The sequence below is a fragment of the Protomyctophum parallelum genome, assembly GCF_964188405.1.
Source record: "Protomyctophum parallelum genome assembly, chromosome: 13".
NCBI classification, from domain to species: domain Eukaryota; kingdom Metazoa; phylum Chordata; class Actinopteri; order Myctophiformes; family Myctophidae; genus Protomyctophum; species Protomyctophum parallelum.
In genome coordinates this window covers 1,125,841-1,152,110 of record NC_139708.1, presented here as the reverse complement: position 1 = coordinate 1,152,110, position 26,270 = coordinate 1,125,841, and positions in this window count along the sequence as shown.

Genomic DNA, 26,270 nt, shown 5'->3' with positions numbered 1-26,270 from the left:
CACACACACACACACACACACACACACACACACACACACACACACACAGACTGTCAGACTGACTCAAAGGAGCTCCATAACGAAACAATTTAAATAGGCCTACTGCAGACATTGCTACACTAAACAACGTTGGATTCGTACAGTGCAGAATGCAGATAAGTGTATGTTCTTATTGTTAGTTAGTTTTTTAACATGCAGCACGAGTCCGCGAGAGCCGATCTACAAGCTCACAACGCATTGCTGCCGAGAGTGAAGCGCAATCGTGCATGCTAGAAATATCCTAATAAATAAATAAAAAGGTGTTGGGCTCGGGGGCAGTTTCTGTATGGGACTCTAGGCAAACTTGCCTCTAGAATGCATGCATATACAGTAGGCATACACAAGTGATACTTGGCTTTTATATAGACTATATAATTTTTTTATGTGCTGACCAATGTTGGGGACACATGCCTACATATTCTATCTGAGATTTGGGAACTTTTTATTGATTCAGCATGAAGACTAAAGCCTTCTACGCAAGCGTATGGCCTTTAGACTACCATGAGAGCTGGCGTAGCTATGTGCAGAGTTTCCGACCAACCAACGTCACCGTCAACTTCACGGAGATGGCCATGAATTCCCACACAATGTGGGAATCCACGTAAATGCCTGCTCACGTAGCGTCACGTTATGAGCGTACACGCCGTTGTGAATGAGGACCAGTGAGTTCTGTCCAATGAGGTGGAGTTTACACTCCTTCCAATGAGAAAAGGTTATACATTTCTTCTTTGTTCAACAGCTGTGCCTCATCCAGAGAAGACCATGGCTTCCTCTCACGGAGATCCTCTACAGGTTGGTTTACTGGCAAATAGCAGCTCAAAATAAGGTTCATTGTTACAATTAATTTGCATATTGAAAATAATACTACCTGCTACTCATCCTATAGGGCTCTGTGGACATATTGGTGGCCAACAAGATGAAACTGATCGAGTGGCTCAGATCAGATTTCTATTACATTCTACGGAATGCTCAGAGTGAGGAAATTATTAATGACAGAGTTTATAACAAACTGAGGCATATAGCGCAGCCAGAAGATGCTTGTAATAAGCTTATTGATACAGTGATTAGTAGAGGAGAGGGAACTTCATCTCAGTTCCTTACACTTCTCAAAGACCCAGAGATTCTCGTCATGTATCCACAACTCAAGGAATGGAACCCTTCTGCTGCGCTGCGAGGTAAGAAAGTAAAGAAAAGGCGCTTAATTGTATTTGTTGTGCCAGGTGGATGTAACGTCTACTTCGTTTGACTGCATAATTCATTGAAAGCATGAAAAGTTTATCTTAATGTCTAATGTAACACACACACACACACTCGGAGACGGACCCAATGATGATGTGTCTCCACTCTAACCAATCACTGTCTCACATCTCAGCTTTAGAAGAGAAGGCAAGACATGGGAGAGCTGCCAAACTGAGAAGTAAGTTGTGTGCGTGCGTGCCTCACAGTTAGACAAAGATATGTATTATAGTTGTGTTCACTAACACTACTTCTAGAAGGACATACTTAGCTTAGGATTCCTAACTGTTTAGTAGAAGGATTAATTGGCAGCAATCATAGAGAGAGCCTCTGATAATAAATGCAGTCCTGTACACTGTGTTTATACTAATACCATCTGTACACTGTGTTCATAGCCTCCATTTACTACTAATACCATCTGTACACTGTGTTCATAGCCTCCATTTACTACTAATACCATCTGTACACTGTGTTTATAGCCTCTATTTACTACTACTAATACCATCTGTACACTGTGTTTATAGCCTCCATTTACTACTACTAATACCATCTGTACACTGTGTTTATAGCCTCCATTTACTACTACTAATACCATCTGTACACTGTGTTTATAGCCTCCATTTACTACTACTAATACCATCTGTACACTGTGTTTATAGCCTCCATTTACTACTACTAATACCATCTGTACACTGTGTTTATAGCCTCCATTTACTACTACTAATACCATCTGTACACTGTGTTTATAGCCTCCATTTACTACTACTAATACCATCTGTACACTGTGTTTATAGCCTCCATTTACTACTACTAATACCATCTGTACACTGTGTTTATAGCCTCCATTTACTACTACTAATACCATCTGTACACTGTGTTTATAGCCTCCATTTACTACTACTAATACCATCTGTACACTGTGTTTATAGCCTCCATTTACTACTACTAATACCATCTGTACACTGTGTTTATAGCCTCCATTTACTACTACTAATACCATCTGTACACTGTGTTTATAGCCTCCATTTACTACTACTAATACCATCTGTACACTGTGTTTATAGCCTCCATTTACTACTACTAATACCATCTGTACACTGTGTTTATAGCCTCCATTTACTACTACTAATACCATCTGTACACTGTGTTTATAGCCTCCATTTACTACTACTAATACCATCTGTTAGGGCTGCACGTTTTGCCTAAAAAAATAACCTCAATTATTTTCTCTGAAACCTCAATTTCGATTTTCTTCAGTAAAACAAATACATTGTCTCAAAATATGTTTTTTTTTAATGCAAACAAATGTGAATTTTCCTATTGGAATACATTCCAAGCCTTAAGAATGAGACACATATGCCTTAAAACATTATACTTGCCCTCTATGAATACATTTTTTATTTTAAAACACCATCAACATTTTATTTCTTTCATAAAGAGAGAGTCTTTCAATCAATAGGGACTGCTCCCATCGCAGGTTGATGATATATCCATGTGTGGTCCAGCCCTAGCTCTGGTCCATAGCCTTAACCGTTTCAGTTCGTAGGACGCCTGAGGCCGTCATAAGGATCCCGAAATATTAGTGCCTACGACGTCTGTGGACGTCCTAGCGACGTCCCAGCGACGTCCCAGCGACGCAGGGCGAGATAAGAATATTCAGAATTTTTCCTATTTTTTTTTTTGGCATTTCGCTTTTCGCTTGCCGTATGCTAACGCTCAGTGCAATAATTAGCTTGTCATTGACTCCCATGTTAGCGCGGCGGAAAGAATGACTCGTATCTCCTAATCCAGGGCGCTCTCCGTGGTGATGAATGGATCGATATGCTGGCGCTTCATTTCTGCTCCTCATCCGTCTCTCTCCCGCAAAATATGAACGCTTTTTGGAGCGTAAAAAAAATAATTAAGCAGTAAGGCTATGGACCAGAGCTAGTCCAGCCCTATGAAATGCATATGCTAATAAAACAACTTAATACTTCCTAAGAATAATATGAGCATCAAAGCAATATTTAAATATTTTTTAATTAGCATGTGCATTGCATACATTCCCTGCATGGGGCTGGACCACACATGGACATACAGTATGTCACATGACATCCTCAACGTGGACAGGAGCAGTTCCTATTGAGTGAAAGATTCTCTATTTAAGGTGTTTTTATTTTTTAGATATAGAGGGCAAGTATATATATTTATCTATTTATATTAATTTATCTATCTATCTATATAGTATATATAGTGATTTAAGGCATATTTGGCCAGGGATCCTTTTAAACAAAGAAAGATAAATCCCCTTTGGGATTAAACAATTGAAAACGTTTACAATATGTCCAAATTAATTCTTTAAAAAAAAACATTTTGGAAAAAATAGCCAATTTAATGTTGCTGTTATGGCTGATAACCGATATTACCGATGTCGATATGATCTCATTCTGTATTGAAAAATTATAATAACTTTGTCCATTCTGAAAAATACATGTAACAGGGTGTCTGCACTGTAGGCTTAGGGAAGTCAGATCTAACTTTAAAACCTTTTATATTTAATAGTGTGAGCTTGTAGATCTGTTCAAGCTCTTACTTTGGACTTTTGTCTTTTCTGACATCAGACCAGCATGGAGCTACAGCCGCTGACCCACCAATGTCAAGTGCAACGTCTACAGGAGCAGCTGAAGGTGAGCCCTAATTATGAATATTAATATCCCCAACACCATAATGTTTAGCTCTGTCGTAAGCAGATAATTGAAAGAATGTAATCGAGTAAAATTACTCAAGTCAGAAAATACCTAATGTGAAAGGACTGTAAAACCTTTTAAACCAAGTGAATAATAAACCTTATCCTTAATGTTATACTGTTAAACTTAAATCCTATATTAATAACCTTTTAAGGAAAATACTTTAGAGGAACAACTACAATACTAAAATGAGTAAAAGTCAAAGAGTTTACAGTTACAGAGTATACCAGAATACCTTAGAATTAATTTGACAGACACAAAGAAGAGAAGTGAGACAAGCAGAGCTAGAAGGATTTTCCATCAGATATATTACCCATTATACCGGGAGAGAAAATGGTAGATCCAGACAGCATTCAAGAAGATCTCTCTCCATGTCCAAAATGGACGCGGTTAATATAGCATATTGTAATCGTTACACAGACCAACATGTCAAACAACAAGGCCAAAAAACATGTTTGTTTACAAAGGGGCAGATAATACAAGACGTCACTGAATGTTGCATACAGAAGATATCTCACGGGGCAGAAATAGCCATGATATGAACATTAGTGGGACACAGGGCATGAAGTGAGATGAAAACTCAGTGGAACAGGGTGACCTAAGCACATGAAAAATACATGGGCATAGGGCATATATAATATAATTAAGCAGGGCACATGTAAATTAATTCACAAAATAACAGATCTACAAATGAGTCCCGAAATACCTATCAACTCTGTGGATGAAGTGTTATGTGACCTCAATATAAAATCTTCAGGGGATAATAAATTAACTCTATATTAAGAATCAAAATGGAACCAGAATGGTAACAGGAACAATGAAAATAAAAAACAATGTTTTGACAACCGGGCAAACAATCACTCATTATTCAGATGGTACTGTGGGAGAGACAGAATTACTTTTCTCTCTTGATGATGATGGCGATGATGATGACGATATCTTCGGGGTCCCTCAAGGAACCCAGCAACCGGTGCAGCACAGTCCGTGCCGTCTGTGTGTCAGTTGTGTCAGTGTGCGTCTGTGTGTCAGTTGTGTCAGTGTGCGTCTGTGTGTCATTTGACAACAGTGATCTTTTTAGTCGATACTGCAGATCTTCTGGCTCGTAGTCGGAGCCGATTATTCGCCCCGCCCCCGGATGGGTGTCCAACATCGGCCTACGTTCTCAATGTTGAAAGCAGGTTTCACAGATACGATTCTCTGTGGCAAACGGGAGAAAACGGCCGGAGATGCACATAGTTCTTATACCAAGCAGAGCTTGGAGAGGGGGGACGGGGTAATCCATGGTGTTATCTTTGTCGCGCTCCGATGTAGCAGCTTCCTTGGGAGTCCTTTAGTACCATAAAGGCCAAATATAGAATCAAGTCTATTCAGGGGAGGATTATGCCTAGTCCAGTCAAACTCATGGTGATGAAAACAAAAATAACTAATTGAAGTGGGAGGTGTCCCTATATTAATCTCAATTTAAAGGGATTGTGACATTAAAAAAAAGGTTTTGGAATTGTTCTTGTTTTTTTTAGGTTTTCTAATCTCAATTGCACCCAAAAAACATGAACTTTTAACATTCAGTAGATTTTCTGTGATCTGGGGTTTTCTGGCTCAAACAGGTGCTCTGATTTGCCGGCAGTAAGTGACATCACTTACTGCAAATCCCATATATGTCAATGGGATTTGCCAGCAGATGTCACTGTTTCACTGTGTTGCCTGTTTTCATTGTAGCTCAAAAGGCCCCAAAAACCCCAAAGAAAACTTCAGACCACAGAAAATCCACTGAATGTTCAAAGTTCAGGTTTTTTGGGTGTAATTGAGGTCATAAAACCTAAAAGAAAAAAGAAAAATAAATGAAAATGAATGTCATAAAACCTTTAAGGTCAAGGGGTGGTTCTGGGATAATAGGTTATGGGGAATAATGAATCATAAGGGAAAGAAATTTAGATTGTTCAAAGATGGGATAATTCAGTTTAAAGAATCTATGTAATGGAGATTTTATGAAAAATGGAAAATCCTTTTAATACAATAAAATAAAATAGTCAATTAAGTCAAATGTCACCTGTCTACACGTCAGGATAAGCGAGCAATCAGTCAATGTCAGGTATCTATCAATCTCCTACTGTCAAATGCAGAGGGAATAGTTGGTCGTCACATCTGTCTACTGGTCAGAAGAGGAATATGGTTTGTCAGTCAAAATAAAATAAGTAAATATTAAACAAATCAAATTAAAATAATCTAATATTAATTAATTGAAGGGAGAAGGGATGCTCAAAATAATCCTAATATTAGGTAGGGAGGGTAAAGCGTTTTAGCAGAAAGAAAAGAAAAACATAAAACAATGTGTCTGGTGAAACATGAGTGGAATTAATTTGTTCCAGATGGGAAATCTATGGGCAACTGGTTGAAAAGAAGGCCTAATCATAATGAGGATAGGGCAGACTGTTCTGGGGGTTGGGCCTAATCATACTGAATTCAGACGGTTCTGGTGGGTCGGGGTCAAGGATCAAACCTTATAAACAAGGAGAAGGAATCTCGAGGTCCACAACAACATAACCACAACTCCATCGCTTTTGTGGAACTTGATATTCCTCTGAAGAAGGTCCTGGGTTCGATTCCCGCTCGGGGCGCTGTGGGTGCTGGCGGCATGTTTTCTCCTCCGCGTCATCAGTGCCCATACCCGAAGGCGGGGGTTGGCGAAAGGGCCTTTCTGTGTGGAGTTTGCATGTTCTCCCCTTGTCCCCTAGCCCCCATTGAAAGTCAATGGGGAGACCTGGCTCACATGTAACCAAATGGACCCTTACAGGGTCTGAGAGGATAAATGTCATCAAATGGTGGTCCGTGGCTCAAATGCTGCACAGACTTGGCGAGCTTCAGGCATCCAGTAACATTTCTTGAAAATAGTTTCTAGTAAATAAATACATTTTGAAAAGCACCTCGAAATATTGTTATATGCAACATAGTTGGGGTCCATAAATGTCTAAATGTGTGGTTTGCAGAAACATATAATGCCAATTGCCAACGTTTCACGCCATGGTTTGGAGGCTAGCCTAGCCACCAATAAGATAAGAAGGTCTTTTTGTCTGTCTATGTAGGCTACTGTATGTATAAGAAATGCCCAGCTCTTTCAACAGCATTGTATATAGTCATAGCACGTCATAGTACATAATGTATAGCATAGTAATATAGATGTATAGTTTATATGTATAGCTTCATTATATAGATATTCCACTGTTACTTTCTTAGCTTACGCATGTTTCATGATAAATGTTTTTATGTAATGTATTCCCATGCTTTTTGTTCTTGCTTAATGTAAATCGCTCTGGATTAAGAGCGTCTACTAAATGCCTACATTGTAAATTACAGCAGTGTCAAGAGAAGAGACTATAGACCGTGTGTCCTCGGAGCAGGTACAGTAAATGGCTTCAACCTACAGTAGTGCTGTCGAAATATATTTTACATTATAAAATCAACACATCTGTTATCTGTTATGTCCATTACAGCTCGCACACCTTCAGAAACATGTCAAAACTTGTTAACTTTTCTGTTTGTTTATTTTGTTTGTCTGCTTTTTCACATTGTCTGCTTTTTCACATTGGCATATTTTTGCTTTAAATAGGGTACATAACATAACAGAAATGCACATTAATTTGTATTCCCTGCATATTTATTTCAACTGAAGCTTGAGTTCAGTCTCTTTACAAGAATGCATGCATTAAGTGAACAAAGCAGACGTTAATCTTCATCTATTTGTACCAGGATTATACGGAAAGTATGATTCTCTGAGCGATCTGTCAGAGAAGGAGTTTGATGCTTTCAAATGGTGGCTCTCAAAGCCTATGGAAGGCCTGGAGCCGATCCAGACGGGCCACATGGAGAAAGCCAACAGGACAAGAACCGCCGATCTGATCCTGCAGACGTACACCGATGAAGAAGAGGAGATAGTAGTAAAATAGGCATAGTGCCTATTTTACGTCATAATATGATGATAAGAGCTACCCTCACTTCACACAAGTGTGATTTGTTCCATTTGTCGCTCCCATTTGTCCTCCTAAAAGCAAAGATTTCATAAATGAATTTTCTGATTTCCTGTAACGGACGATGATTAAATACGACCACTGTTCACTCTGGGGTGATTTCAACATTCACGTCGGCTGTCCATCAAAGCCCCTTGTCAAAGACTTCCTTACCCTTATTGAATCCTTCAACCTCACTCAATCCGTTACAAATCCCACCCATTCTACCAAACTTCTGCCTTCAAGCCCACTACCACGAACACAACTCCCACCGCGGAAGTGCTCCTCTTTGACTTCAGTACAACATGCACTTTAATTCTAGATTCCATCGCCCCCCTCAGGCAAAAACGCACTACTGCACTTTCCGAGCCTTGGCTAAACGACACCACCAGATCCATCAGTCGCGCATGCAGAGATGCGCATGCAGAGATGTGCATGCAGGCGCGCTGAGAGATCCTGGAATAAGAATAAGCTCCACGTCAACCGCGATATTTTAAATGGCTGCCTAGTTACATACCAACGAGCTGTAAAATATGCAAAATCGGCCTTCATTTCCAACACCGTCTCAAAAAATAGCCATAAACCCCAGGTACTGTTCAACATTTTTAATTCCCTTATAAATCCCCGTGATGCCTCCCCCCTCATCCCATCACTTCCTCTATGTGAGAATTTCCAACGATTCTTTATAGATAAAATATCAGACCCCAGGGCACTGCACACCTATACCCCCCCTCCCCCTGCAATCTCACCCGCCCCGCTATACTTGACCATTTCACTCCGATATCTCTCCCCTCACTTCTTGACATAGTTTCCCATCTCCGGCCTACAAACTGCCCCACTGATAGTATTCCCCCCCGCCTTCTCAAAGAAGTTCTCGACGCTGTCAGCCTAGTCTCACTATTAAACACATCTCTTCTCTCAGGACAGGTCCCTGCCCCGTTCAAACATGCTGTAGTTCACCCCCTAATTAAAAAGAAAAACCTTGACCCATCTACCCTCTCAAACTTCAGGCCCATCTCCCAACTACCATTCCTCTCCAAAGTCCTGGAGAAAATAGTATATACACAACTGCAATCCTTTTTAACTACTCACGACCAATATGAAAAATTTCAATCTGGTTTCAGACCCGGCCACAGCCCTCCTAAAAGTTTTTAATGGCCTCAGTTTAACAGTGGACTCCGGTAGCCCTGCCATTTTAGTTTTGCTGGACCTATCCGCTGCCTTCGACACGGTCGACCACCGAATCCTGCTTACACGACTGGAACAGCAGGTTGGCCCTAACCTGGTTCAGATCCTACCTGACAGATAGGACTTTCTCCGTCCAGCTGGGTGAATTTTCCTCATCCGCTGCCCCCCTTACCTGTGGGGTCCCCCAGGGCTCGATTTTGGCCCCACTACTGTTTATTATATATGCTGCCCCTCGGACCCATCCTCTCCAAACACGCCATCTCCTTCCACTGTTACGCTGACGACGTCCAAATTGACATGCCACTCACATCCGCCAGCAATAACTCACTCGACCCCTTAACCAACTGTTTAGAGGACATTAAAATCTGGATGTACGCAAACTTTCTACACCTTAATGACAATAAAACTGAAATCATCATCTTTGGACAACACCCCATCCCTTCTGTCACCAACCTCGGCCCCCTTACATCTAACATCTACGTCTACTTGCCAAGATCAAACCCTACCTTCCCCCCAAACAATTGGAAACTGTCGTCCACTCATTCATCTCCTCTAGACTAGACTACTGTAACGCCCTTTATCATGGTATCCCCCAATCCTCTCTCACACGACTCCAATTGGTACAAAATGCTGCTGCCCGCCTCCTCACCGGTACCAAAAAATATGACCACATCACACCAGTCTTAATCTCACTCCATTGGCTCCCCATAAAACAGAGAATCGATTTCAAGATTATTTTATTCACCTTTAAATCCCTCAACGGCCTGCCCCCCCCCCATATATGGCCGAACTCATACATCAATACAACCCCACCAGAGCTCTGAGGTCTGCGGACCAGTCGTTGCTGACCGTGCCAACATCACGCACCCTCAGAACAAGAGGTGACCGCACTTTAGCGGTGGCAGCCCCTAAGCTCTGGAACAACCCCCCCCCCCCATATTAGAGCTGCTCAATCAATTAACATGTTCAAATCACTTCTTAAAACGCACCTTTTTTCCCTGGCTTTTAATGTGAACTGATTTTAACCTCTTTAGGCACTGTACAGTATTATCCATGTCCCACGTTGACTCTATATCAGACCTGGGCATTGTACGGCCCGCGGGCCAGATACGGCCCACTGGCTGATTCTGACCGGCCCGCGAAAGATTACTTGATAATTAGAAACTAAAACATACTTTCATTACCTTATGGGTGGACTAAAACCGCATTGCTTTTATTTTGATGCCCATGTATTCTCACACTGCACGCAATCTGCACGTTAACTGTGCACGTGAATTGCATGTGATTGAGAACCTGTCTTCCTTCCTTCACCCCCCTCATATGCTTTTTGGATTTATTGTTGACAACAGCGTCGGTGAATGCAAATAGCCATGAAGCCCAGCTGAGCATGCAGCTCCACAACACGGTATGGCAGGCGCATGATCACCAAACTTCCTCGCAGGAGGACAAGTTAAATCCCATTATGCTTTATTGCTTTATTTAACCCGCTCTAACCCAGGGACAAATTTGCCATTGGGCCAGTGGGGCCATGGCCCAGGGGCCCTTCGCTCTAAAGGGCCCTTCGGAGAAATTGGACCGCGCAGTACTAGGTTTGACGCCCTGAAAAGGGCTCCTGGGGCCCTTCATTGGCCATTGATTTTGTTACATTTAGGTCAAAAAGATGATAGAAACACGGAAAAACATGAATGGGGACCCTGCAAAAATTACCGGCCCAGGGGCCCTCGTAGGGGTTAATCCGTCCCTGCTCTAACCTGCCTCGCCAATAAAGTTAACTTAAAATATGTGTTGCTGCATCGTAAGGCAGTGTTGCGCCCCGAATGTGGCATGCTTCCGAAGTTCAGAACGGTTGGGCGATGCGCCGTGAGCTTGTGGATCGTCTGTTTTCGGCACGCGAGTCGACACCGTTGAACCACAAAGTAAATATGGCAAAACGTGCACACATCAATGCCTGCCAGGCTGCCAAGTCTCAACAATATCATCACTGGTTGGCTTGTTATTGTGTTTTCAGAACGTGGTTGTTTAATGGTTGTCTCACTCATCTCATGCTGATAGTAAGCAGTGCGCCATGTGGGTTGTGAAAGTGGCACCATCAGGGTCCTCCATGGAAGAACAACTATTAAAAGAGCTACCTCTAATGTTCTCATTGTTAAAATAAAATGCTAGTATTTACATAACTTGTAACTTAAACAAAAACATAGTTTTTAACTGGGAAAGGAAACGTCAAAAAAAAGTGTGAAATGAGGGGCGCTCTTATTGTACATCATCATAAATGGCCATTTACTGCTTTTTATATAGAAATAAAAATGATATTGTAGTAGACATGCCTCAAAAATGTCCATAATAGGATATGACACCCGGGGAGATGAGTCAACTCTCCTTCTATAACTAAAAACGCTACACCAACATATTTGGAAATACCGAACCCATCATTTTGGTGATGGATCGGCTGGGAGTCGTCTGTAGGTCTGAGGCAGAGGAAGGAATCAAGGGTCTCAGCTGTACCCAAAGGCCTCATAATATCTGACCTCTGATCCCGCACATCCACAGCAACGTTACAAATCGGCCTACTCGCGCCAGCCAGTCTGGTGGACAGTAGACCAACCCTTCAAAAGGGTGATGAATAACACCAGCTGCTTGGACTAACACATCAAGGAACTCTTTCCCTCTGCAAAATCTACATGGGAAGCTTAAGATTTGCCACATCAAAGGGGTGACTTGTTTTATTTCACCCTGGGAACTATATCATATCTAGAAATACAGGAATTCTCAACCTATTAAAATGTAGAAGCTAATCTACTGTTTTACTCCCTACTTTTCCTCATATCTAGCATGCCTCCCTATTTTGAACTATATCTACTCTCTGTCCCTCTCCCTCGCTGTGATCTCCAATTACAGCCCATGTGCATGAGGAAAGGGGGCGGAGCTTACACTGGGCAGAAAGGTTTAACTAAACGATAAACACCACAGGACGCCAGTTTTATTTGGGTTCACTCCCAAGCAGTGATTTATTTTGTTTTGTGCTGTGTGAAGTTTGAACCAATTATTATTTTAAGTTTTAAACCTACCTCACCCGAGGCAGTGTATTTCGTTACTTTTTGTTGTTTGTTTCGATTTATGCTAGTAATAGCAATTTGGGATTGCAGAAGAAATCATTTGAATCAACCAGACCAAGGGCACTCGTTGACTTACACTCCAAGACTCTGACGAGAGTTAATGAAGAAGAGTAAAGCTAGTAGCCTCTGTGTTTTTGTTTCAATCCAATCGAACTGAACTAACTCTGATCAATACGACAACAGAACAGAACAGCTGATAGCTGATTTGTTACACAAAGAGAATTCACAGGAGAACCAGTGGAAGGAAGCGCGCAGACTCTCCAATCAACTAAGGCACTTTCAAGCCGATTTTGGAATTATTACATCCATTCTGAACGAGTGACAGTGACTTTGATTTGTAAGAGGATTTGACGTGAAAAGAACTGTATGCTATTGCGAGTGAAGATAGCCTGTCCGCTGAAGCACGGCCCGTCCGCCGAAGTTGCTATTGCGAGCGAAAAAGGAAAAGTGACATTTTGCTATTGCGAGTGAAGAGGCTTTTGTTCCGCCGAAGACCACGGAAAAGATTACCAGCACCATATCGCTAAACTCATTACCACACACCACGTCTAAGGTCTGTGTACTTTGATTAATGTGGTTTTGATAAAGAGAACGAGTCCATGACATCTGTGATTCTGTATATCTCTCTCTCTCTCTCCTCTTCCATACCAGCTTATACCCGACCTGTTGTTTTAAAGTAAATTCATTTGTATCAGTCTCGATATAATAAACAGAATTGATTGGAAATCAATGGTTATATGATTGTGTTACTGTACAAATGTTGATATAAGCAAGCGACAATGCAAATGATGCAAAGAACTAAAGTTTAATCTTGCCTAATACCACAGAAGACGTTGTGTTATTTATAACCATTATCAATTCATTCCTAATGGTTATACATATCATAATTACAAGGCATAATTACTACAATATTATGCATAATGCCTTTTGGCCCGGCCCTCCAAAATATTTGGAGGGCTAAATATATATTTGCTCTATATGCTATGTTCTTTTGATTGACGTATTCTTTTTTTATTTTTGTCTTTTTGTTGTGAAGCACTTTGGTCAACTTCGGTTGTGTTATAACGTGCTATATAAATAAAGGTTGATTGATTGATTATATTTAAGGAGCACTTCACACATTTTCAGTTCAACCTTGTCTTCATATTGGTCCTCACTAATGCTCATTATTAGATGACACTCAATTCTGCCCATCCTGTGACAAGAAGTAGATATTTTGTTTGAAATGGCCAATACATGCCTACCGATGATGTCACTGGTAGCCTAGGCAGGTTTCTACTGTCCACACAGTAGTGCTCCTTTTTTATCATATTTTGTAGCTCCTATTTTCTTTTCTTCTCTTTTCTTTTTGATAGATTGACGTGATTGACACAATGTTTATTTGTACATATCTGTCAAAAGGATGAAAGACAATAAAGCTTGCAAGCTTATTTCCATTGTCGTCCTTTGAGTGTATGGTGAGTGTCTAATCAAATAAATATCAAATATCTAAAAATGTAATCAAGCAACTGCACACAAAAGCCAGAGTAGACGTTGCAATGACCCAAGAGTGTTTGATCCCCTCCAGAACAGAAATATATTAGGGCTGTCAATCGATTAAAATATTTAATCTGATTAATCGCATGATTGTCCAAAGTTAACTGTGATTAATCGCAAATTAATCACATATTTTTTATCCGTTCTAAATATACCTTAAATCAGTGGTTTTCAAGATTTTTCATATCAAGGTCCATTATTTATTCTGCATTTGAGCCACGGACATTTGATGACATTTAGCCTTCCAGACCCAAACTAAAGAACTGTATTGATGTTGGCCAATGGTACCATTACGAGAGATAACAGGCCATGTTGATCAAAATAACATGTTTTCTAAGTTTTCTAATTGTGTGGACTTAAATTAACTTAAGTAATGCAGCTGTTTAACAATTATTCAACTCTTCAGTGTAAAATTGCGTCTCTCAACCATTCTGTCAAACTTCACAGTGCGTTAATCGCGCGTCAAAAAAAATAGTGCCGTTAAAAGGATTGTGAGTTAACTAGTTAATAGTGCGTTAACTTTGACAGCCCTAATACTGCATGTTGAAAAGACCCTCAGCTCTGAACTCGGTAGAATCTGCACCTGGCTCGCTGATAACAAACTATCCTTACACCTGGGAAAAACTGAATCCATTCTCTTCGGATCAAATAGTAATCTCAGCAAGGCAGATGGCTTCTTGGTTAGAGTGGGTGACAATATTATCACACGAAAATATCTAATTACCTACCTAGGTTCCATCCTGGAGGCCAATCTTTCCGGTGATAAAATGGCCACCAACGTAATCAAAAAAGTCAATCAAAGAACAAGATTCCTTTACAGGATCTCCTCACTGGTCAGCAAAAACACCTTGAAGACCTTAACAGGAGCCCTCGTACAAGGTTTCTTTGACTATGCATCCACCTCTTGGTACCACAGCACCTCAAAGGCCCTTAAAACAAGGCTCCAGACCTCCCAAAACAAACTGGTCAGGCTCCTACTTGGCCTCACCCCCCGAACCCACCTCACCCCTGCCCACTTTGACAGGCTGGGATGGCTTAGGGTAGACGACAGAGTACAGCATCTTGCAATGGGTCTGGTCCACAAGATTCGATACACCACCAAGATACCCATGTACCTGTCTAAATACTTCCTTAATGTAAACGAAGTCCACACCCACAACACCAGAGGGAGTGCAACAAACCATGTACAACCCAGATTCGGCACAAACAAGGGACTAAATTATTTTCGCTCCTATGCCACCAAAATGTGGAACGCCCTACCAACAGTCATTAAGACATGTGAATCCCTTGACTCCTTCAAAACCGCTCTCAAAGGGCACCTACGGACGGCTGCAATTCGAAACTGGCCTCTGTAAAATCTGAATCCCCCCCACCGCCCCCCCCCTTTTCCCCTCACTGTATATGTATCCTTTCCCTTTTTGCTTCCTATATGATGAATTCCTGTTCTGTTCTTTAGCTACATAGAAGTGTCTATTTGTATGTCTCTAAATGTTTGTATGTCTCTAAATGTTTTGATGAATTGAACAATGTGGACCCTGTTGTAAACAAGTGTAATGCTTAATTGGGTCGTCCACTCACAGTTAACAGTCTTTGTATTGAGTTTGTGCTTAATATGTACTGTAAATTCTACAAACTGTTAATAAATATTTCAATCAATCAATCAATCAATCAATCAATCCAATGTCTGGTGGTGGTGTCATAACGTGTTACAGTACCACCACCTAGTGGTGAAATGTCGTCATCGCCACTGAAATAATTTACAGAACATAGGCTACCAGTCAAATGTTACCCATTATGTGGATCTTGAACTTACGGGGACCCCCACATGGAGTTGCACCACTCACTTCACACGGGTGTGATTTTTGTCCAGCGTCCTATTTGTAAGGGATACATGCACGCCAGTGAACAGCATAATTAATTTATATAATTTGTTAATGTTATTAACTGCTATAAATGTTAATAAAATACACAGAAACATATTTTGTGATGTGTATATTTTCGTTTAAATACTTCATTTAATGTTTTAACGTGCAAATTAATCATTATTGTTTACTTTAGCCCAGGGGTGGTGCAACTTTGACGATGGCGAGGGCCAATATATTTGCACACTCACTCCAGAGGGGCCACAGTGCATGTTACTGTCGTAGCAAAAAATAGCTGATCTACAAGCTCAAAACACGTCGCAATGCGACGCGTTTTGAGCTTGTAGATCAGCTATTTTTTGCTATATTTGAATTGAAAACCTGAATATTTTTTTGCTATTTTTGAATTGGAATCCTGAAAAGTAACCTTTTTATTGCATTTCAAATGCATTTAGTTATAGTCATGTTAACCTTATGAACGGTTAACATAACTACATTGGACACAAAAAGACAATAACATTTTAATACTAGTCATTTAATAATGAAGTAATTAAAGCAGGTTTGGAATTGTAAACAGCTGAAAAATCAATACTATATCAGTATTCTGACATTAACCTGAGGGCCACATTAAGTGAAGGTGGGGGCCGCATGTGGCCCCCGGGCCGCCAGTTGCCCACCCCTGCTTTAGCGGGTACTCTTATTCTGAAGAGCTCCACCGGAAGTCCTATCCTTGCTCCCTTATCCTGGCTCCCTATAGTTCGCCACGGTGAATGTTGTTGAACAAAGAGCTCGGCGGGACCAGGGGGGCAGTCAGCCAGATATTTCGTGAAGCCTCATTTGAAATCGGTAGTTCATATATTGGCCTGTTGTGGCGCTGGACTGGACCCAAAAAGCCCCATAGCTCCATAGAGGCCCATGTATTTTGGCCCAACTTCACCTAGACTGTATTACCTTAATAAACATGGTCATGAATACTTTCTTCTTCCAGTCACTAGTTTAAAGTCTCATTTCTAATGTCATAATCAGGGCTGCACACAACTTTTTTGGTCTAGTACTCAGAAGAGCACCTGGAGGAGTTGCTTGGTGCTCCTAAAATGCGGCGACCCGTCTCGCCGGATGGATAAAAGAGGGATGAATAACTTATAGCAAAACAATATTTATTGGATGAGTGGGGAGTCAATGGAGGGTATTGCAACTCTAGATTTAGCCCTAGAATGGCTCTTGTTGTAGATTCATCCCATTATTAAAAATATATAAATTTGCTAAAATCTAGGTCCATGTGTGTGGTCCAGCCCTATGGAATGCATATTATAATAAAAACAAGTTAACAACTTAAGGATAATATGATATGAGCATCAAAGCAATATTTAGATTTTGTATTATTTTGTATTTAAATAACCAATCTACTAGCTCACAACGTGTTGCGACACGTTGTGAGCTTGCAGATCAGCTATTTTTTTAACATGCGACACATCGTACGGCGAATCATACATCAGGCTTCCCTAGTTCCCTTTTGTTTTTAGATGAGGCGACGTACGTAGTCAGACAGTCAGACACACACACATGGCTCCTCTGTGAAAAAAATAAACAGTGTACACTACCCGACTTTACGATAATAAGGGACAGTATGTCGAGACACGGTGTTCATGTTGGGCAGCAGCAGTGCCAGTCCGCAATGCTTTAAACTCTTCCCACTCCACTATGTCGGAACTAAAACCTTAGTACCCGTAAAAAGTCGGTGGCCGGTGCCTAGGCTGTGAGAGACGCTAATATGGTTTCTGCCTCGGATTCGGGTTCTGAGACGGCATCGCACACGAGCAACCATGCTACTCCAACAGCCGGAAAACAAACACAAGCACAGCGGCAAATGGGAAGAGTGCAAAGCATCCAAAGCATGACCTTTTACACCGGGGACTACAGTAGTTTGCTATCTGAAACGGAGAAGAGAAGACGAAACTATTTGTGTAAGGTTTTCCTGTCAACCGCCCTCCGCCTCCTCCCAGGCTCCTAGCACTCAGAAAGAAGCATGGATCCTCCCCCTTATGAGTAAGGACGCGCTGTGATTGGGCCAGTAGCCACTTTGAGTGGCAGTCGGTGGGAAATGCTCTCGCCACAACATTTTCTAGTATTCTGGCCATAATAATCATTCTGGGCGGCCCCAGCTGTTGGTACGCAGAAGCGCTTCCCGGCGCTTGATTGACAGCGCATTTTTAATTTTTACCGCGCATGCGCACCTGCGCACCACTTATGTGCAGCCCTGGTCATAATATTCTTTTTGGAAAATTATGGTCCCATTAATAAAAAAATGACCATAAAGAAAAAAAAACATCGCGTATGTTCTGAGGGGCGTGGCTACCGTTACAGTCTATGATCGGGATTCCCCTCCCACTCGAGTCAAAATAAAAACCAACGGAGAAGAAGGGGGGAAGTCCCGCCTCGTTGTCTGGGCAGCCAATGGCCAGCTGGTCCAAAACGGAGCCAGCCAATGGCCAGCTGGTACCAAACGGATCTAGAAAGATGGCGATTTACAGTGCAGGAATAACAGGCTTCATTGTACGTCCATGTTAGACCCGGCGAACGCTTTGTCCATATTTTTTACAGTCTATGGGCGGGACTCATGGTGGAAATGTCTCATAAAGGTCTAACTGCAGGTTAGTAAACGCATGTTTACATAACGTTGACCAACACCAGCTAGTAGCTTAGCCTCAATGTTAGCAGAGCTACCGCTGCAGTGATAGGAAGAGTCTAGATAGCTATATGGAGACTGGCCGGAATGTACAGAGGAAATAAATAACACACGAGTAGGCAGCAGCGTCAGTTCACATTGTTGACACACAACAGAAAGTTTTCGGACATTTGGATGACTTTACACATAGGGTCCCGTCCCTTTCCAGTTTGTTAGCCCACAATAGGACGCAGCTGTACATAACCTCCGTTGCGGCCGTGCTGCTCTTTTTTGATGGGTTAGAACCGTTAGATAGATGTTTCAAAAGAAGCATATATCTGCTATAGGAGACAACGGAAACTTCAGATCACTCATTCTTGAGATGAGGGACAAAAGTGGAAAAAACAGGTCCCACACATAAGAGCCTTATTTATGTTAAAAATAAATGAATTTATGAAAATAAAAGCACGTGCAAAGTTATATGTAATACAGTTGTGTATTCTTATTACATTAATTTAATTATATTCTTTTTCATATTCCATCTGAATTAGTTAAAAGCAGGCTCTGTACCCAACAATGCCTGTATTTAGCCTGTCCCCAGCAAGTGGTCACAATTTCAAACTGCCAAAAAAGTGTCTAATACTGTCACAATCACATAAATATACATACTAAATGAAAGTAGATTGTTAACCTGGATATGTTGAGGCTTGATTCGGTTTCATGAAAGTGATGCTACATTAGTTACCATGGAAACTAATGCTTTGGACTTAGCTTAACTTAGCTAGCTAGCTAACAGCCAGGTTTAACCTAATCCTGATGTCTTTACTGTTCATTAAGCAGTCAAACTGATCACAAACCAATGATGTTTTCCAGAGTTATTCAATTATTATGGGTTTATTTGTATCGGTCTGCATTAAAGGACTAATTCAAGCACTATATAAAATCAAATAACCAAAATATATAGGCTGCACAACATCATGACAGCTTGTGAGCTTGTAGATCATCTGCTTTTGGTGAATGTTCCCCAGAATAGGTTTGCTGTCGGGCAAGTGCACGGTTAAGAAGAAGAATTATATTATATTATTATTATTTTTTTGTAAAAGTGAAAACCACTAAATATATACCATTACTCATTGTTTTACAACATATTACCATTGTAACGTTTCACCCACTATTGAACCCATGACCCACAGTTCACCAGTCTGGCCCCTGTCTGGACAACAACCCCCTTCCCCAAAGGTAGCTCCCTCAGAGGAGGGAGTTGTGGCCAAATATCACAATGCGACAATATTAAGAATTCTGTTTTAAGTTAATAGTAGTGGTAAAATGTAAACTATATTTTTGGGGTAGTTAATCATTCAGTCTATCCACTATTGGGAGTATGTTCTCTCTTTAATTACCGCCAATTCTGAGCCTCGCTTGGCTTTAGTGGAACAGAATAAACCAGGCTGTAAAGACCAGGATTGAAAAAGCCTGGTTTTGGCCTCTGGTCTGACAAGCATTCAATTGTTTGATATTTTAAACAAAAAAAATTGATATCAATGTGGTCACAGCTTTTACATGTCAACTCCGTCAGGACATTATTATGATCTTTGTTAAGAATTCCAAAATAATGTTTAGTATTTTAGTTTAGGGTTAGGTTTAGCTAACAACTGAAGAAAACAACTAAATGGCTACATTGTACTACAGAGGGTTAAGATGAAAACAAATGCCATTTTGTCAACTCCGTGTCAACTCCGTCAGGTTTTGTGTCTGACGGAGTTGACAAAAGTGTTCCTAAAACAATAACATTTTAGTTTTTGAATAATGGGAAGTATTCTAATTTGGCACACAGTTAGAGCATGCCTTAAGGAACATTTTTGGCTATAGGGCCATCACAGATTGGTCTCGTGGTGACCATGGCAGCCATTTTCCAAAATGGCCGCCACCTGATGTTATTTTACAATAACTCAAGTTCTACACCACCTAGGATCTTGATTCTGGTGACTAATCATACATTTTCAAGGATGTGGGATACATTGGTACTATTTAGATTTGTCATGTGACCATGGCAGCCATTGTTTTTCAAAATGGCCGCCACCTGCTGTACAATAACTCAAGTTTTAGACCACCAATGATCTGGATTCTGGCGACTAATCATTACATTTTCAAGGATGAACTTTCTCTGGGAGGGGTCAGGGCTTATTTCAGGTGCAGGTTGAGTTGCTACTGACAGGACATTAAAAGGAGGAGGGCTTTCTGGCCTTTGACTTGTCCCTTTGAGGTACAGATGCACAGTTTGACTTCACTGGCCACTGCAGTGAACTGTGGGGGAGAAATGTTGGTCTCTTGACACCCCGATTAGGTTCAGGTTTTTTTTGGTGGAGACTTGCCTTTCATGTTGCTGCAGCAGTTGATCTCCTTACTGCGAGCGGGGGCACACTCTGGGTCTCTGGGGCGTTGTATCTTGGTGGCCTTCTGCCAGTGTTTTCCATCCTTCTCATGAGCTCTGTCTTCTGGGGCTCTGTTATAGTCAACTTACATTGTCTTGGCTGGAGATTGCTTTCCTGCAGGGTCCAGCCCAGTCTTGTGCAGGTGGCTGCTGGCCCACCTGGAGGCCCCAACCTCACTTGTTCGGTTGGTGTGATTAGGTGGGGTGGTCTTCCCCAATCAGGATAAGGGGGTTGACCCTTTCAAATGGCAGTCTGGCCAAGTGTCTGTATTTAGTTGTGAGGCTAGATACAGGATACGATTGCTCAACCAGCCCCAGGTGACTTTAGGTGAAGGCTCCTTTGATTTGGTAACATTTCTTTGGTTGACATGCTGGGGACACAGAGATCGACACTGATGCCTTCAGTGTCTGCACATCCTGCCTGATAGTCTTGAAGGCAGATCCTCTGTCTTCAGTCTTTCGCTCACTGTTCACTGCTCACTGTTCACCTCAAGCAGGACTTCAAGGTGTTTGCCTTTGCACAGGCTATATGGCTAGGACTCATGCTTCAACCACTCAGAGAACTCCAACAGGGTGTTGGTTGCTCCTGGGCCGCAGAGCATTGTGCGGCAGAATTCAGCTCTCATCTCTGGTGGCAGCTTGTTGAGGAGTCGTGCAACATGTGATCCGCATCTAAGTTCTGCGTCTCCCTCTGGGCCTAGGGTAGACACTTGCTATTTTCCGTAACACTAATTGGTGGGGCTGTCCAAACTTGTTGTTTAGGTGTCACTCGGGTCTCTGTTGGTGAAGTCGGGTCTAGAACATGAGTTATTTAGGGGATATGAATAAAATCTGGTAATAAATTCCTTATCAAGAATTTTCTTCACCAATGTGTTTGGAAGGGTTTCTACTAACATATCCGACATTGCTTTAGGGGAACTTTTGACAGCTGCTGAAAGTTGGGGTACCATCAACAACCTATATAAGGCAAAATGTTCATTATGCTTTAAGTAGCATGTGACATGTCAAACTAGGGAGTTTTCATGATTCTGAATGCATTCCAAGCATTAGCTATGCACGAAAAACCCACCTTGGGCTGAAAACGGCCATAGCCGTCATCACAAAATGAGGTCAGCACATTTGGGCAAGTGGATATTGCAGAATTTAGCCCAAGGAGTTTGACCCCTTAGTTTGGCCATAGCCACTTGCCCAAATGTGCTGACCTCATCACATCTGTAATGATGGCTATGGCCGTTTTTAGCCAAACGGAGTGTTTTTTGTGCAAAACTAATGCTTGGAATGGATTCAGCATCATAAAAAGCCCCTAGTTTGACATGCCACATGCTACTTAAATCATAATGAAATTTAGATCATTTAGCCTTATATTCGTTGATGGTACCCAACTTTCAGCAGCTGTCAAAAATGCCCCTTTGTTTCAATAGAAACCAATGTGGGATATGTTAGTAGACACCTTTACAAACACATTGGTGAAGAAAATTCTCGGTAAGAAATGTATTCACAGATTTGACATTATTCTGATAACATTCCCTGACTAAATTGGTAAAATAATAGCAGGGTCCACCATTTGTGAAAATGTCTACCATGGTCACAGGATAAATCTAAATAGTACAACTGTATTCCTCATCCTTGAAAATGTATGATTAGTCACCAGAATCAAGATCCTAGGTGGTGTAGAACTTGAGTTATTGGGAAATAACAGAAAGTTGGTGGCCATTTTGAAACATTTCTACCATGGTCACAGGACAAATCTAAATACCGGTAGTACCAATGTATCCCACATCCTTGAAAATGTATGATTAGTCACCAGAATCAAGATCCTAGGTGGTGTAGAACTTGAGTTATTGTAAAATAACAGCAGGTGGCGGCCATTTTGAAAAAAATGGCTGCCATGGTCACAGGGCAAATCTAAATAGTACCACTGTATTCCTCATCCTTGAAAATGTGGGATTAGTCACCAGAATCAAGATCCTAGGTGGTCTAGAACCTAAATCAGTTCAACTTGTCAACTCCGTCAGATGTTCGTCAACTCCGTCAGACGTTGGTCACATGATGTTTTTGTTCATTTCCAAAGAAATAGATGATTCGATGTCAAATATTTTGTGCTTATGTATTGAAACACCAACTGAAATACTACGTAATTATGCTTTTTTGGTTTTTATTAATGCTGGGCCGTTATCGGCGTTAACGTGCTGCGTTAACGCGAGAATATTATCGCGCGTCAAAAAAAAGATTATCGCCATTAATCTATTCTCAAAGTTGGGTCTAAGAGCTGGGTCTGCATTGACTGCATAAAGCAAGCAAACTAGGAATTTCACTTTGATAGTTTTATCTGGCGGACGCCGGAATTACTCTGTGGGAGGGAGAAGTCCTAACCTAACAGGGACAAGGTGAAATAAATTACTCTGAGAGCGGGGCGGTAACAAATCCTAACCTAACCGGACACGGGTGAAATTAATGAACAGTGCGGCGTGCCACATCAAACGTCAACATGCAGGACTCTGTGAACCCAGGTTTGCTTCAGGGGAAATTTCTTTACAAGAAGCTTCCCAATGGAAACCTTGACAAGAACAAGGTGGTTTGCACCCTGTGCAAAGCAGAAATGGCTTACTGTAGGAGTTCTTCAAGTCTGAAGTATCACCTAACGCACAAGCATCCCTTTGCGTTGGTTGATGATAGCGAAGCTGCCGGCGGGCCAAGCACTAATATGGCTCCGGGGAAAAGTGTTCGTCAAACTACTTGAGAACAACGTCACCCACTTTCAGTGGGGTGGGCGTCGGTGTGTCGCAGCGGTGTGCTGACTTCAAGTCCATGAGGTAATCCTTACGCCAAGCGTTCCAGAAGCGGGTTGTGAGCTTCTGCCTGTACTTCCATCTTCGAGTGATCTCTGCTTTGTTGACAGTTGGGTGCTGTGTGTCGGCAGGGAAAGGCTTGGGTGGCAGTGAAGTCAGTCGTTTTCCCACCAAGAAGTGGGCTGGGGTGAGTGGCTGTGGCTCATCCACTTCGTTGTGCACAAACGTCAGAGGCCTTGAGTTTATGATAGCCTCCACTTCTGTCAGTACTGTGCACATCTCTTCAAAGTTGAGTGAAGCTTTCCCAAGAACTTTCTTCAGGCATGTTTTTACTGATCGGACCATTCGCTCCCAGAATCCGCCCCACCAGGCTGCTCGTTCTGCGATGAACTTCCAGGTGATGCCTCTTTCTGAGAAAAACTCTAACAGCTGGGGTTCTTTGATAGTTTTCCACAGCTCTTTCAGGTCCTGGTCAGCTCTCTTGAATGTTCTGGCGTTGTCTGAGTAGATTATCTTGCATAATCCTCTCCTGGAGACGAATCTTTTCAGCGCTAACAGAAAGGTCTCTGTTGACTGATCTGAGACCAGTTCCAAGTGTACTGCTCTGGTTACAGCGCAGGTGAAGAGAGCTATGTATGACTTCTTCACAGAATCATCTGCTTTCACATAAAGCGGCCCTGCAAAATCCACACCTGTGACTTCGAATGGTGGGGATTCCGTTATTCTGTCTTTGGGCAAGGGCGCAGTGATCTGCCGTCCGGCTTTTGCCTTGAATCGTTTGCAGACTGTGCAATTGGCCACAATGCTCTTGACCAGCTGCCTGGCACGCAGGATCCAGTATCTCTCTCTCACTTGTACGAGAGTGTCTCTCACTCCTGAGTGCATCACTTTAGCATGACAGCTCTGTATCAGCAGCTCTGAAAATCTGTGCTTGTTGGGCATAATCCATGGGTGCTGCTGTCTGTATGTGAAGTCGGACTGCTGGAGCCTTCCTCCCACGCTGAGCAGCTCGTGTTCATCCAGGAAAGGTTTCAGTTCTTTAATCTTGCAATCATTGTTCAGGCTCTTTCCTGCCTTCAGTTGTTTTATTTCCTGGCTGAAACTCTGTTGTTGTGTAGTCTTGATCCAGTACTTTTCTGCCTCGAAGAGCTCGTCAGTAGTCAGTTCTCCCTTTGTCTTTGTTTTTGTTTGTGCATTGGCTATGAATCTCTTTATCCAAGCTGTCACTCTGAGGACTCTTTTCAGCTTGCTGTATCCTTCCAGCTGTAACACTGGTTCAGTGGGGTCTGTGTCGTTTGCAGCGAGCTGTACAGTGATTTGTTGACTGGACTTGAGTTCTGCATTCACGTTGCCTTGAACATGTTCATCGTCAGTCTCCTCTGACTGATCGGGTGTAGTCAGAACGCTGGGTCCATTCCACCATAGCTGGCTCTGTATCAGTTTTTCGACACTTTGTCCTCTTGTTGGTAGGTCAGCTGGGTTGATTTTTCCTGCTATGTGTGACCATGTTTCAGGGTTGGTCAGTGACTGGATCTCGGTCACTCTGTTTGCAACAAACTGTTTCCACTTCTGCGCTGAGCTGCAAATCCAATGCAACACAATCATGGAGTCTGTCCACATTCTTATCTGTTTGGGTTCCAGTTTTAGAGTAGTCATCAAGTTGTTGGCTAGTCTCGCTCCAATCACAGCTCCCATGAGCTCCAGGCGTGGCAGTGTCAATTTCTTGAGGGGGGCCACTCTGGATTTGGATGCGACTAGGCTCATTATCGGTTCTCCGTCTGGTGATTCACCTTGCAGGTAGGCAGCAGCACTGTAAGCTCTTTCACTTGCGTCACAGAACACATGTAATGTCAGGGCATGTTTGTTTTGTATGTCTGTTTGATACCACCTTGGTATGGCGAGCTGGTGTAGCTGGGGCAATTCTGAACACCACTGTTGCCATTCTCGAGTCAGGTCGGGTGGCAGTTCTTCATCCCAGGAGAGACCTCTCTCCCACATTTCTTGAAACATGCACTTGATTCTGATGGTGAAAGGTGTTAGGAACCCGAGTGGGTCGTAGATGCGTGCAGCTGACTGTAGAACGCTTCTCTTTGTGTTCTTCATTTCCTTTAGTATGTTTAATAGCGGTCTGAGGTCAAAGGTGAAGTCATCGGTTGCTGGTCTCCACACTAAACCCAGCACTTTGAGCACTGCTCCGTGTGTCTCTGGTGCTAGTGTGTGTTCTGTTGTGCCCTCCTCCCATTTATTCTCCAGCTCATGAGAGTTGGTCATCCACTTGCAGAGGTCCATCCCAGCGCTTGACAGCATCTTCTTTGCAGTTGTTGTCACATGGTAGGCCTCTTCAACACTGTTTGAACTTGAAATAAAATCATCCACGTACAATGACTCTCTTAGTGTCTCCACAACCTGTGGTTGTTCTGCTTCGTATTGTTTCAGGTGATGTCTGATTGTAGCTGCGAGCAGGAATGGACTTGGGGAGGCTCCAAACACCACTCTGGTCATCCTCAGCACGCGTAGCTCTCCATCTTCTTCTCCACTTGGTGGACGTGAGAGCCACAGGAATCTCACAGCATCTCTGTCCTTCTCCACAATGGAAATCTGCAAGAAGGCCTTTTTTATGTCAGCCATGAAGGCTATCTTATGTTGTCTGAATTTAATGAGGACACTGAGTAGATCTGGATTCA